The sequence below is a fragment of the Stegastes partitus genome, unplaced genomic scaffold (assembly GCF_000690725.1).
Source record: "Stegastes partitus isolate 25-593 unplaced genomic scaffold, Stegastes_partitus-1.0.2 Scaffold12, whole genome shotgun sequence".
Lineage (NCBI taxonomy): Eukaryota > Metazoa > Chordata > Actinopteri > Pomacentridae > Stegastes > Stegastes partitus.
The window spans coordinates 1-15,851 of record NW_007577743.1 but is presented as its reverse complement, the minus strand read 5'-3'; positions in this window follow the sequence as shown (position 1 = coordinate 15,851).

Genomic DNA, 15,851 nt, shown 5'->3' with positions numbered 1-15,851 from the left:
AACTAGCTAAATCAGGTCCTATTGAATTCTACATTTACATAATTTGACTGTCAACATACTTCTCCAACTTCTTGGCGCAACATTCTTGGGGCAAATTCCAGAGCTGGAAGAAACCCAAGGAGGAGTTTCACAAACACATTGGGAATCACATAGTTCCCATCGAAGTGAATGGACTTCCAGTTGATTAGCACAGAGGTACTTGCTCTGAGGTTTCCTCATCAAGAAACAAGGGACGTAACTCTGTAACTGTATATCATAAAACCTTATATCTCTGTCCTCAAAAATTCTAATGATTGTCGCTATTTCTTTGCAGGTGATGCCCTTTGATAATTAGAAGGTGAGAGGCAAACTAGCACAGCACAGGTGGCAAAAGCAGGTGGTTTTGAACCGTTGCTCCATGAACCTTACTTACCCGACCTGCATCGTATGACTTTCATCTGTCTCCCAAACTGAAATCCCACTGGTTCAGATTAATGATGAAGTCATACATGTTGAGACGAATCTGGAGGCCCAAGATGTGACCTTCTTCTGCGAAGGGATAACACAGCTTGAACATTGGTGGACCAAGTACACTGAAGTTAAAGCAGACTATGTTGAAGAGTAACACAAGAACAATCCTTCTCCTGTGATGTTTTCTGGTGAGGCCGAGAACTTTTTGAAGTTGTATGTGGAAATTAAGTCCAGTGTTCGACCATTCTTTTTGTTTTGTTTGTTTTTTTTTGTTTTTTGTTTTTTTTTACAGTTTGTTGCATTTTCAGACGCTTCTTTCATTTTTTGTTTTGGTTTATGTTACTATTTCTACCTGGTTAAGTACAGGCAAAGATCATGGTTTGGGTTCATATGTTCACTACATTGCTGAGTCCCTCCAGAGTAATCCCTGAAAAAAACATAAACATACACAATTTTATAGCCTTTTAGTGAAAATGGTACATTTTGCTCTGTGGAACAGCTTAGCTATTACACATTTTGGTCAGAGCCTGCAGTGTTTTTTCGCCATTGTTGATTCAACAAAGCAAAACCAATAAATATTAGATGATGCGTTTTTAGCCTTATCTTTTTGAGATGAGAGACTGTATTCATAAAACATCCGCATAACTTGTCAAATTGGGAGAACCCTTTAAGACTAAGGGGCATGTCAGTCAATAGATCAAGTTTTTGATCTAAACTTGATATTATGTTTTTGGCCTTTTAGTGCTAAGGAGCTCCCAGGTCTATGAAAAGTTAAAGGCAGCACAGAAGACTAACAAGCGATGACGTGGCTCCATATTTTGTTTTTTGAGATTCATTAATGATTCAGTCGACTCACCAGCAAATCCAGCTACACTGGAGACGATGGTTTGCACAATTCTATACGACCCCGACATCAAAAATAGAGAGTTTACAGCGCTGATGATCTCAGCCGCAGCTGTCTGACAGAATTATTCATCAAACAAAGAGTGCACTCTTCAGGCCCCACTTTGTTTGACAGGTCATTTAATTCACATCAGATAATCACCAGCTGAAATAAATGCACAAATATAGGTGATTTTTATCTGGGTCATCCAGGAGAATTGGTGCTTTATGTAGAATTACCACATCAAAGTGGGATGATTTGTTTTGTCAGTTAAAAAAAAAAAGAAGAAGAAAAAAGGCAGCCTTGTGAGCATCTCTTAAGTGGAAAGTCTTAGTTGGGAACTTTTATTGCCATTTAACTCCTCGTGGTTGCATAAGGTCCTTTGTGAGTGCTGTCACGTATCAGAACATAGCATTAAATATCAAAAAGCACCTCTGTGATGGGCTAAAGATGACGCGTTGCATTGATTAGCAGATCATATTCAGAAACGGTCACGATCTGTGTGTTTGATTTAGGTTCATCCATTAGCCAAAACAGCTGGACACACGTGATGCCGAGCGAGGACAGAGGTTTTGTGACATTTCATTGTAGTTCAGCTCACTCACTTTCAATTTTGCAGACTGAAATGGAAAGCAGCTGAAAGATAATTCGCTCTGAGAGATAGTGTCCAATCATTAATAAAGAGTCATATCCATTCTGTCTCTCAAAATGGACATATTGGTTCTGCTAGTTGAGCTTAATGAGACAAATAAATCTGTAATATAAACCCTTTTTTTTTTTTTTTGCAACAAATATCACTAGAGCAGGCTGAGGTGGAAAATAAATCCCCATCCCAGCGTCTACCTCCTAATAATTTTCATACACTCCTTAAGTAACAACATCTGACAAGCATAAGTCATGATCCAATATATTTTGGAAATCATTCATTTCTAATGATATACAGCACCATTTCATCATATCTCTGAGTTTCCAGGGTTATTGAGGGAAGTGGAGAAAATAATCCTCATCACAGATGGCCAGCAGAAACCATTAAAATCCAGCTTTGATTGATCTCTATATTAACTAAAGACTTCTGAAGTTATTTGACAAGGAAGTTGGAAAGACCGTACACTTTATCATGCACATTCAGTGAGTCATGGATTAAGTTGTGCTGCAGTGAGGATATCTGGCACGTGTCACAGTATTAAAGTGAGGGAAGGATAACGTCTCAGTCTCGGCTGATGAGATTTGTGCTTTGAGTGAGAGAAATAGACCTGTTATGGACTTCGATTTCTCCTCGAGGAAGCAACCGGGAGGATACACGGCCGCCTCCCAGTTATAGAGCGCTTGCTGCCATCTGTTATGTAACTCCATACATGCCAGCTGTCACATCAAGACAGATTATGTATTTGTTAGCTCTGCTGCTGTTTGTATTTGGCGCTATAACACCAGATATCTCAGTCTAACCTTTCTGCGTCTGTAAGGCTGAAACCAAACCTCTTGGTCTCATTTTAGTCAATGTATGAACGATTCTTGCACCTGGTGCATATTTCAAAAAGACTATTAAAGTGTCAAATTAAAGCTATCATAGTCTGGGATGGTGACATTTTGTAAATTACTGGCTATAAGAGAGCACAGTGGGATGTTTATAAATCTTAAAAGCTGTCTGTAGGAAAGCTTTGTGTTTTTCCTCAGCCGGGTGTCACTGTCAGTGCTGAGCAACAAGACAAAACACAGTTTGACTGGAGAGATGTGTGCAAGGTGAGATGCGATCTCTAAAGTGAATCAAATGGTTCAGACTCTGGGTATTGACTGCCTTTGGAAGCTTAATATGGGATTTAATAGGCCCAGACAGAGAAACAACTTACATTTTTCATGATGCTATTCCTCCAGGGTATTAATGTTTGGACAAGCTGACAAACCTACAAGATATTTATAAAGAGTGTGTTGTGGGTTGCAACAATTCAGGCGTCTCTGAGGATCATTTTGGGACAGATTCTTAGCTCTCAAGCAGAGGGCCGAAATGGATTTCTCTCTAAATGAAACACAGACATACCTGCTTAGAAAAAGATGGGCTCTACAGTACAGTTCCTTCTAAATGCATCTGTGGATAAATACCTTTTGAACAGTTCATCACAAAAAAAACCCCACAAAGGCAGATTACAGGTTCAGTATAAGTCTCCTTGCACAAATGAGAGAAGACAAGATGCAGTTAATATACAATATCAGAGAGAGAGAGAGAAGGATGGATGGATACAGACAGACAGACAGACAGACAGACAGACAGACAGACAGAGGAGCTGCAAATGTGGCAAATCTGTTTCCTAGAAATTGTTCTTTATTATACTTGTTATTTGCAACAGCAAATATGTTTTTGAAAGATGCATAATGCTGCCTGGATTACATTTTCCATCAACAACATGATGATATGTTTTTGATCAAAGATGTTACTGTGTGCATCACAACTGAATATTTATTTGATTTTGTTCTGTCTTCAGTCTGTAGCTGGAGAAACTAAACCTTTATTAGCCTTTCTATAGTTTTATTTAGGTGCGGCCATCTCTTGGGTATTGCTATGGACAAAGATTAAGGTCTTGATTATATATTGAAGTTACAATCTAAAAAGCAATTCAAGGGACTGTTTCCTGCCACTGAAATAAATGCTTATTCATAAGATTAAAATTTAAGTAGTCAGATTTAGATGAACATTTTAGGTTGCCAATATTTTTGACGGGTTGTGTTTATGTAATAATGGAGCTAATTACATCAACTTAAAAGCAAGTTGAGTAACTTTTTTTTTCACAAATATTATATAAAGGACATATCATGTCTTTTAGAAATAAAGTTCACTGCAGCAATGAATTTGAGGGTATTTTCAACTGTCATATGACCAACAGTTGATTGTTGATTACTCCTGCTAGCACAGCTTATGTTATATGCTGTATTTATTGTACGTAACTAATGCTAGTCATATGGCTGTGATGTTGGGCCATCTTGCCCTTCAGTTTAGCAAATTAGTGGATTAAAATGAAGAAAGATCTTTTAATTGTATGAATCTGCTTAGCTAGAGAGTGATTTTTATGGGTTATTTTTTTATTGTTATTATTTTTAAAATAATTTGTTGGTCAATTTAAATGTGTTTTTTTTTTTCTCAAGATGTAAACATCCCATGATGAAATACCCACTGTCAGTTCAACAGGAATAAAATGTTAATAACTAACAATTTTGTGGTTGAAATAATCATTTTTTGAACAGCTACAACCTGAAAACAAACCTAAAGTTAAACAGGCAAAAAACAACTGAGGAAATCCTAATTGAAGCAAGAACATTTAGTAAATGTGTGACTTTAAAGCTTGTATTCTTAAGTATGGTATTTAAGCACGACACTCAAAAATTCCTCTTAAATAACGTGGAAAACTAGATGGAACAACTTAATGTTTATGAGTAATCAACTTGAAGATTTGTGTTTATGCTACTAAAATCAAAAATACCTTTGACTGATGCAAAGACATGTCTTTTGGAGAAGGGAGTTTGGAGGGACACCTGACACTTTTTTCTCCCACTTGTGTGCTTTTAAAATCCAAATTCTGCATATTCTGGCTTTGAAGTTGTATGCGTGTGAGTTTTTTTTTTTTTTTTTTTACAAGTGACGACTTAAAAAGTTCATCTCCTGAAGTCTTTACAGCAGAAATAAAGCAATGTGTCAGCAGCCAAGAATTACTGCTGTCATAGATGATGAGCTCAGAAAAGATGGTCTGACAAAGTCTGTCAGACGAATGGCTTAGACCGCTTCAGTAGACTGACAGGACAGGGTGTGAGTATGCAACTGATCAGAAAGCATGTCTGTGTTTCACCTAAAAGAGAAAAAGACCTGAGTAATGAGGACCTTCCTCTCCTTTTTCTCTCTCGGAACAGTGTAAAGGTGTTTCTTATCTTTTAAATGTCTTTATCTAAAACAGACATTAAAACATCAGGTTTAGGAATGACCTGGATTTTGATCAGACTTTAGTCTCCTTTCAACAACCTATAAGCAATATACAACAACTAGGGATGCACCATATCGGATTTTTGCCGGTATCCGATTTTGCTAATATTTTCTAAACTCATTTTGGCAGATTTCAGACAGACATTTTTTCCATTTCATTGCAAAGAACATCAAGTCTCTCCTGTAGGGAATTTAACATATTATCATCCTGATTCTTATCGTGATGGTCCATTGGAAGACACAGAATTAAAAATACAATGACTTCAACTTACATTACCGACACACACCTTTTGTGGAGTGCCCGTATGCAGACATAAGTATACTTTTCACAGCAGTTGTTTGGATCGCAGCGTGTACCATTTGTCCTACTCCAAACTGAACATCCAAACAGTTGAGGACAAATTCAGGTCCCTTTACAACCCTGTCTTCAGTGTAGATGGTGAGTTATTTATTTTATTATATTTATTGAATTTCCCTTCTGGGATGAATAAAGTATTTTTCATTTCATTATTAACATCAGAACATGAGCTGACTGCTTGTGTGATGTCCCTCCTACTGTTTTTGATGCACTCTTTGTCTACCTGACAGGGCAGTTGACTGACATGTGAGGATGGTCAGCTACTGCAGCTTACCTGAGCCTTTCAGACTTTAAAAGCTGGCTTATCTACTTCTTACTTCTTACATTCACCTGGTATCAAACTCCTTTAGTTTTTGCACCTCCACTGCTGCTGATATTGTTCACTCCCACACTCAATTGTTGTTTTGTGTTAGTTTAGTTTTCACTAGCTAAGACCACACCAATTAACTGAAGCTTGATTGTTTGTTGGATGTGAATGAGCATTGTGTTGGTGATGACCTAGATGAGCTGATGCGGTGTGGCGAAATATTTAGTCAGTGATAAGCAGCATCTCCGCCCCAACGGACCCCAAAAAGCATCCAATAAAAGTGAAACAAAGAGTGGACGTAACGTGGGTCTTGAGGGTTGGAGCAGATGAGAATCAGATACACTTGGGGCTCATGACCTTGATTAGGAGGTTAAGAACCATTCAGCTGGAAGCTGCGTCAATACGAAAGGAGTGGCAAGAGAACACGATAGGATTCTGGATGTCGTCAGGACTTAAAGTGGAACAGGAGTTGAGAGAAGGTTGTGGCTTGACTGGTCTTGAAGCATCCTGAGATTTTCTGGTTTGTATATGGTGTACTACGGACTTGTCAGGGCTTGGCTATGAATCTAGTCTGGAGTACATGATGGGCGTTGGACTACCTGTGTGATTGGTTTTGCTTTGTTTGAGTGAATAGAACAAGCAGTCTTCAAGGATGTAGGAAGTAGAAGAGGTTTCATAGGATGACAGTGCAGATCAACCGTTGCAATGAACTCTGTGTGTCACAGGAAGAAAGGAAGACTAACAGAAACGTTGATTCTAGAGTGCCGGCTAGAGGCTGGAACGTGGGATGTTGGAATGTGTTGAACGCCTTATGATAGGTGGACAAATGTCAGTGAAAATTACCATGATTAATAAACTACGCTGCAGAGGAATCATGGGAATTTTGAGCTGCAGATGGACGTGAGCAATATGAGATGACTGATGTGGTACAAAACGGTTGTGGGGGCAGGCCATTAAAGATTGACTGCTGCTGTAGAAGAAGGAAGTGTTCAGGTATCTGTGCTGAGGTGTGCCAAAGCTAGCTAGGTTAAGACAGTTGCAGATAGTTTGTCCTCATAACTAAAGCACTGGTTTTCCTTTAGATCGACGCCTTGTGGCAAGAGCATGGGAGTGGGAAGCTTTTGTGGCTTTGTGAACAGCAGCTAGTAGTGATGCTGCAGAGTGAAAATGATGGATGGAAGAAGATCTGCTTTGAATTGTGGACAATACGTGTGGTGGCTAGGTAACTCAGTTATCCTTGTTTGTGACATATTAAAGACGAACATGCTGAAAGTTTGCAACGACACAGCTTCTAGTAGCGACACCCCCAGTAGGTGTCTTAGATGAATTGTTGGAGGTGAGCTGGATGGAAGAATGATGGATGCCTGTGTCTCCAGGATGGGGGACTATGTTTAGAATTAGAGACAGGTTGTTGTTAAACTCTTGCACAAAAAGTTGGCAGCCCAATGCCAGATGTTAAGGTAAAAGGTTGTTGGGAAGTTTCACCTGAAGATTAGTGAGATGGTATCCAATGCATTGAGAGACTGAGTCAGCTTCTCTGCAGGCTTGTGTGCTTCAGGCATAAACTGCAACTGTTTACTAACTGTTTACTAATCCCACTCCCTAATCACTATCTAGGGATCACAATATAGTAAACTATGTTGTGAATTATATAGGGAGCACCTCAGCAAAGTAACATTTTGGACACTACTCGAGCTATTAATTTTGTCGCTCGCTAGCTGTGATTAGTGCTGTAGCAGCATAGTAATAACACATCAAATTCACAGTTTATTACATGGCTAAGAAACGGGTAAAATCAAATTCAACAATATAACAAACGGTAAATTACTTACTTTTTAATGACAAATTTTCACGCACTCGTTCGTCTTGTTTGTGTTCTCTTTCGCGTAATGCATGATGGTACATATTGCTTGGTTAGTGAAAAACTGTGAATCTGATGCATTTGCACTACACTTCTACGGCACTAATCGTGGCTAGTGAGTGATGTAATTAATAGCTTGAGTAGTGTCCGAAATGTTACTGTGCCGAGGTGCTCCCTACATAGTTCACTATATAGTGGTCCCTATGTACTGAGTAGGGAGTGAGTGGATGATTTCGGACACAACACTTCACATAGTAGATGCCGGATGGAGGATTGTTGTCGACACGTGATCTAAACTCTAGGAGTTTGTCAGAAGTTTGAATAGTTTCACTTTGTTGTCAGCACGGTGACAGATGAAATCTTTCTCTTGCTGCTCTCTGAAGACCCACAAAGGTCTGGTAGGAGATTTCATTTGGAGTTTGCCGGGGTTTTCGGAGCGCGACGATCGCTTTGAGGCAGCTTCTCTGGACGCTCGTCTGCTTCTGACATCAGCGCTGGAGCGAGTGGAGGTTGGGAATGGAGATGTTACGTTTCCCTGAGAAGAGCTTCCTGGTTGTAGCTGAGATTGGATAGGGAGTCTGATGCAGCTGGAGGACAGAGAGAGGAGTCCTGGTTGGAGTTGTCTCTTTGGGACGAGCGACTCGGTTAATTTCTGGAGCGACGCGGATCCGGGGCCTCGTTGTAGATCAGGCTGATTGGCATGGAGGAGATCTGGAGCCGGGTTGGACGTTCCCTCATGGAGGGCTGATGGGTGAGCGGTCTGTGGTGAGTCAGAGTTTTCCAAGAACTTGTAGAGTTGTGTTGCTCTGGGCACCAGAAGCTAAAAGGAGCAAGTAGGAAAAACATAGTAGTATGTATAGATGTAGGACAGGAAGTGGAGTGGTTGAGATGTGATCCTGTTCCTAAACCTCAGCTAAAGAGCTCCATTTATTAAATTAATTTGGATTTAAGTAAATCTCTTTCATGGACTCCCTCCTCTCAGCTATTTTGTGACAAATGGGGAATCATTGGGGACATTCAAACCTGTTGGGTTGTGTAAAAGCTTGTCTCGGTGGGATATATAGTGTAAAGCAGCTTTTGCATTTGCTATTTGAGCTAAGATTTTTGGGAGTACCATGCAAGGTTTAGACTTCTACTGTGTCAACTGTTCTGCTCTTTTGAAATCATCAGCACCAGTATGCCCTGTTTTGTTTTTAAAGGTTGGAAACCCATTTGATTGAGCCTACCTGCATGTCTTTTGGGGTCGTTTGATGGTATTTGATGTTTAACCTGAATGTGCTAAAGCTCTGTGCTCTCTAGCATAACTGATAAGTGGAGATCAAGAAGTGCAGTGAATTAATACTGCAAATTCATTGTTGTGGTGTGTCCTTTAGCTCAGACACTTCCCATGTTCTGGGTTTGTGTGAGCTTTCTTGGGATGTTTTTGTTGGTTAGTGAGTCTTTATTCACAGGAACCTTTCCTTTTGTGACTTTGGTTCAATGCTCATGTGTTAATTCCAGTTTTGTGTTTGGTTTCTTGTTTTTTTCCAAAGTGGAGAATGACATCGACATTGTACTAGCACCTGTAGTGACTACTTAATTTTGTTACTCGAAGTGCCATCAAAAAGTCCCCAAATACGGATTGACCAGGAATGAGTTGGACCTTCCAGAAACGGATGCATTCATAAGATTTCAATATTGACAATTTTGCTGTATCTCTGTTGATTTCAACAAGTCTTATTAAAGAATTTTGCAAGTGGTAAAAAAAAAAAGTATTGCAAGTCTTTTTGAGTTTTATACGTATCTTTAGTTATAGATTTACTTTGGCAAATAAAGGTTGAGTATGCAATTTTGGAAAAGGATTGTATGGATTTAGCTTGTTCGTATATTTAGATCGTTAGCGTTTACCACATTAGTTAGCGTTTGCCACATTTCCTGTCATTTACAGAGCCAGGGCTGTGTACAACCTCTTTTTTTTTTCAGTGCACACACAGAATGGACCATTAGCACATTGTGAGGAGATCTTGAACAAAAAGTGGATTAGAATCAGAGACTCCACCTTTCAATGGTCTTTTATGTTGATTGCTGTCAAAAAACTCCACTAAATCTGCTTTTATTCAATGCTGTAAGACAGCAGAATCTGTAAAAAGAAGAGATTTCGGTTGAATGATCTGAGACTTTCTCAATGATATACAGAGATCAGCCAGAGTGTTACAGGGTTCACATCACAAAATATGAAATGCAGACCTGCATCTCTCCATCTGCGCTGGCAGCGGTCTCAGCCACCCAATGCACTACTTCCTGTGGGAATGGATTTAGCTGGATTTTTAATTATCCAACTCTGATTTCTAAATTAGTTTTATTATGCCAAAACTAATAATAACAATAAACAGTGATGGATCTTAGGAGATTTAAATATGCTTATGAAGAGACAGATTGTTCTCGATCCAGGCCGTCAGAGACTTCCACCCCCATTTAGAGGACTATAGGCTAATAAAAACACTTGTAAGACAATTAAATGACACAACCACACCAAGGTCTTAGTCATTCTTCTTGATAGCATGAAGCAACAGAACCACATTGATTCACATCTCATTGATGGCCTCTTTGCCTGATAGTTGAAATATTTTAGTATTTCCATCCTAATGTTCCCATGCAGCTCTTTGTCAAATGAAAATCTGGGAAAATGCCTCTGATGTGTGTTTACACAGCAAGCAAATATACTGACATGATACAGCAACAATAACTATGGTGATTTTCAGAAATACAACACTGACTTTTGCGAGTGAAACAACACTGGATGGAGGAGACGGCATCTTCACATCACAGCAATAAGTCTTCCTCTCCAACTGGGTGAAAGCCCACCCATCCGTCCTCCCACACACAGACTCGCTGTCACTACTGTCTCACACACACACACACACACACACACACACACACACACACACACACACACACACACACACACACAGATTTCTAGACAAACCTTCATCCTTCATTTGCTGGCACCGTTTCTGTCTGTGTCCCACTGTACAGCTGAAACGCCACACCAATATCACTAAATTTGACCAAGCTACACCTCGAGGCTGCCTCCGCTGGCGCTCTGAGGTGAAAACTCATGATTATTACCCAAAGACAACACACTGCAATCCGGCAGCTTGGGCATCAGCTACAGAGCAGGACAGACAGATGGATATTTACTAATTCTGTGTGCCGCACAGAGACCGAAACGTCTGCTTTGGATCTCTTGGTGTGTGCCATCTCTGGGTTTGAGTCCTATCCAAGACACCCTGAATAAGCACATCCTCATGCTCCCTTCTCAGGAGACTTAATTGTTGCTGGACATTGTTTGTTTTTTCCTGCCAAGTTGCCAGAAAGTTTCCCTCTCTTGCAGCTTTTGCAGCCCCCACGCAGCAGGGATCCTCGTCCCATTATCTGATTCATGACCACGGAAAAAGCTGATGAGACCAAAATAAGCACCGTCTGAGGGGCATCATCAGTCACATCACCTCCTCAGGGTCAAATACACAAACCGCAATGCCCCGATCATGCTTGCATTTTAAATTTGCTCTGATTTTCTGCATGTCTGACTGATGTTTCATTCAGTTCAAAAAACTGGCAAAACTTTGCTCAACTGTGTAATGACACAGATTATATTTCATATCTCACTGTTCTTTAAGATTTTTTTTTTTTACGGATTAGAAAATAGTCAGACTGTTTTGCCAAGATGAAAAAATTTCCTCAGTATTAAGTAAAGATAAAAAATTCAAGCCTGTAATGATTAAGTAAGAACAGCATAGTACAAATTTAATCCCAAAGGTTCACCGTGCCACGAAATGTGAAAAAAATAGCTTCAAGTACCTATATCCATGTTGGGCTAAATAGAAATGTAATAGGCACAGTATTAACGGAATTACAAGTCTGCACGCACACCAGCAGCCCTGTGAGACTGTGCGTGGACTCAGTACTGCTTTGAGCTAAATGCTAATGCCAGGAGACTATTGTGCAATGCCAGTAGCTGTGTCTCAGTTCAGTGGCCACAACCTTCAAAGGACGCAAAGGCTCATCTGAGTCTTGTTTAATGAACTGCTCTTATCTAGGCATGTTGATGAGGATGTTCCAATCTGAGACGTTTAATATTTAGTATCTGTACCCAATGCAATTTTCCTACAAAATACACTTCAAGTATTGTAGATTAGCTGTAGTAACCTAATTGAGCCACCATGTGAAGACTCTTACTGTTTAACACTTTAGCAATCGCAGGAGGTGGCAGCTTCGTATTGGCAAGCAGAGAGCATTTAGGTAGTAAAGGAGCACCATGACAAAGTCTTCTGTAATGCTTAAGGACTTCCAGCAGGTGTGTAACTGTTAAACCAATTACGGGTAAATTAGAAAAATGCTCTTATACCCCTTTTCCACCAAGAAGAACCAGGTGCTAGTGTTGTTGCTGGTGCTAGGGCCCGTGCTTCGTTGGTTCAAATCTCACACCTCCTAAGAACGTGTTTGCTTTTCCATTGGTAAGGAGCAAGTTAGAGCCACGCCATATGTCACTGCAAATACAGCTGTTTGCTGAACAATGCTTGCGTCATACGAAAGTCCACACAGAACTCCAGACTTTTTTACTGGTGCGACAAACTTTCTCACCCAATCGTCTTGGGTCACAGGCAAAACATATGACTTGCTGAACATTTTCTTATCAATAGTCTCTACAATTTACAATGTTCCCTGAACGCCCCACATTGCGTTCGTCTGCGTTAATAGCTGCTCTGTGGCCGCGGTGCTCAGACAGCTGTGTGGCCAAAAATGACTTTAAAAAGAGCAAACTAGGGCATTCTAGTGTCAGATTTGTCCAAGATGAAACTGAGTATTTTTTTTCTTGTGCTGTCTTTTTTATGAGCAGAAGAAACAGCGCATGTTGGTGCGCTTCGTTTTTCACAAGAAGACCACATTTCTAAGCGTAAATATTGCAGTACACCGAAATTATAGAAGCACTGTTTTCCACCACTGTGGTGCTGCTGGTTGGACACAACTGTACCAGATTTCAGTGCGCAACAGTTTGTGCAAAACTTCTGTGTCCCTGTACTCATTCCAATACATCTGCGATCGAACCAGAGATGTCCTGGTGAAAAACCACACAAATTACCACTTGTGTGTCCCATTCTGTTTTTCCACTGATCTCGTTGGTCACGATAGCCCCGCCCCCAGCCCCTGGTGTACTCGGTTCTTAGCTCTGGCCCAGCAAAGAGTTGGTGCTTGCTAAGCACTAGTTTTGAGAACCTGGAGCTGGTGCTCAGGTGGTGGAAACACAAAGAACTGGTGCTAAGTCAGGCTCTGGCTCCGAACCAGCACTGGAACCAGCTCGGTGAAAAAGGGGTATTAGAGAGGCTTGTTTCACTTGCCTGTTTGACATTGGAAGTAAAACCAAATTCAAGTTGAGGCAACTTAATGAAATAACATTTTATTTTTCACCTTCAATTCAAAGTGTGTGGGGAAACATCCATCCATCCATTATTGATACACTGCTTAATCCTCACTGGGGTCGTGGGGGGGCTGGAGCCTATCCCAGCTGACTTAGGATGAGGGGGACACCCTGGACAGGTCACCAGTCTATCACAGGGCTACACTTAGAGACAGACAACCAAGCACACTCACATTCACACCTAGATACAATTTAGAATCACTAATTAACCTCAACATGTTTTTGGACTGTGTGGGAGGAAGCCGGAGAACCTGTAGAGAACCCACACTACACAGGGAGAGGTGTCCTCAGCGGGACACGAACTGGCGACCTTCTTGCTGCAAGGCAATGGTGCTAACCACCAGGCCCGTGGGGAAACATGCCATCACCAAATTCTTTAGTCATCAAATGTTAGTATTTTTTCACAAACCATAAATATCAGCATTACTGCGTCACTACAATTAATGTCATATGATCATCATAGTCATTAGGCTTAATCGTCTTGGGACCATGAATATCTGGATAAAAGTTCACTGGAATAGCTGTTGAGATATTTAAGCCTATAGTAAAAGGGTGGCCCTACGTATCAAGCAGAAGCAGAGATATTTCTAAGTGAAGTGTCTAAGTGAAATTCTTTGATCTGCTGGTAGAGCTAGATCAGAGAAATCATTGTGATTCATGGTGGTACTGCTAGCCGCTAGCATGGTTAATAAAGATAAAGCCTGTAATGATTCAGTCAGAACAACTTAACACAAATATATCTCAAGATTCATCATTTCAGGTAAATGTTGCTGTGGTGAAAAGCCCCAAATGAGAATGTTGGGGTGAACCAAAATTTTAGAGGTACAATATTACAAACTCATTGAATGGGACTGAAGAACTGATACAAAGGTCCTAAAATCATTCCAGCTGTTTTAAATGATCTTGATTAGTGTTTCAAATATGAAATAACAATGGAAATACACAAAGAATCATTGTGGCACAGAGTGAAACCGGCACACTGTTATGCAGCCTCATAAATATCAGTGGAAAGACGCAGGGAAATGAGCTCCCAACAGTACAGTAAATAACTGTATTCAGCGTCATGCCAGACCTGTGTGCACACTGCTCTGCTCTCGACAGCAAGCCAGACCTTGAGGAGTGTCTTCTTTCAATTTCCACCCTGTTTACTCTGGTATATCACATTATATCATATTTTTGTATTAGCTGATTTTTTTTCTTTTATTGTGCAATTTGAGATATATCACAGAGAGCGTGATAACTGGATATTAGCTGCACAGTCTGTGTTGACTTGGAAATAAAGTTGTCACAGGCCCGCACATACAGTAAGAGACCTAAAAGCTTGTTATCCATTCAGCACTTGTGTCATGACGTAATACTGCAGCCCTGTCACTGAAAGCTGAGCTACCAGCCTTCACAATGAAGGCGTCCGAGTGTTACTGACATTATGTTTTACACTGTGCAAGTCAAAGCCCACTTGAGTTGCCAATTATAATAATAATGATCTGATGATGGGTTATTGGCCCCCGCAGGGACGCGCTCTTTCTTTTTGCCCACTCTACAGAGAAGTGTGAGTTTAGGATGCAGTGTGTTGCTGAAGGACACTTCAGCAGGGCGGGTGATTGCTAATAGTGGAGTCTGAATTCAGATCCTCAAAATGATAGAGCTCTCTACTTTGCAATACTATTCTGCTCATCATGTGGTATGTAGGGAGGAGATAGTGGAGGCATGTAAAAGAGAGAGAGAGAGAGATGGAGAGAGAGAGAGAGATGGAGAGAGAGAGAGAGAGAGAGAGAGAGAGAGAGAGAGAGATGGAGCTGTGGACCATTAAATGTATCCAATTAAATACAGAATTTGTTTACTCAGACTTTAATTCACTACATGGCGTGCCAAGAGCAAGGTTGCACTAACCCTGTGCAGGTGAAGAAAAGACTCAGGAAACTTATTTACCAAATGACAAATGGATATTAACCTATTTTAACGAGTTAATGACTTTGATAGTCATCCCAAGGGCATCTTAGATTGAGAAGGCATCATGAATGGAGGGAAATATTCATGTGAGATGAATAAGTGCTCCCTGTTTATGAATGTTATTGTTGTGACATGCCAGTTTGGATGAGGTTTTTGCAGAAACAGCCAAGGAAGAAGCGTGTGAATTCAGATAATTATGCACATTTTCCTTTACAGTTCTGTTTCGTGGGAATCTTCACAATATGGTGAGGCAGGTGAAAATTCAGCACAGCAGTGATGAGTTTCAGGTACAGTATAATTGGGCTGCTGAATATTCCCGTAACAAAGCTACGTTTTTAACCCCCCATCTGAGGTGAGCGGCACAGGAAGAAATAAAAAAACAGTGAAAATGTGTGCTGCAAATGGCTGCCTGTGGTGAAGAGCTTCTTTACTTATTATCAATATTAGTCCCCCCCAGCTGAAAGGTAATCAAAGGCTACAAAGGCCAATTTGTAAAATTTTCTGGAGACCATTTTACAACAGACAGGTATGATTGTTAAATGAGATATTATATCAGGTACACTGTAGATCATGAACATCTTAACTGGTAATTATTTTTGTAACAATTTACTGTTACATTA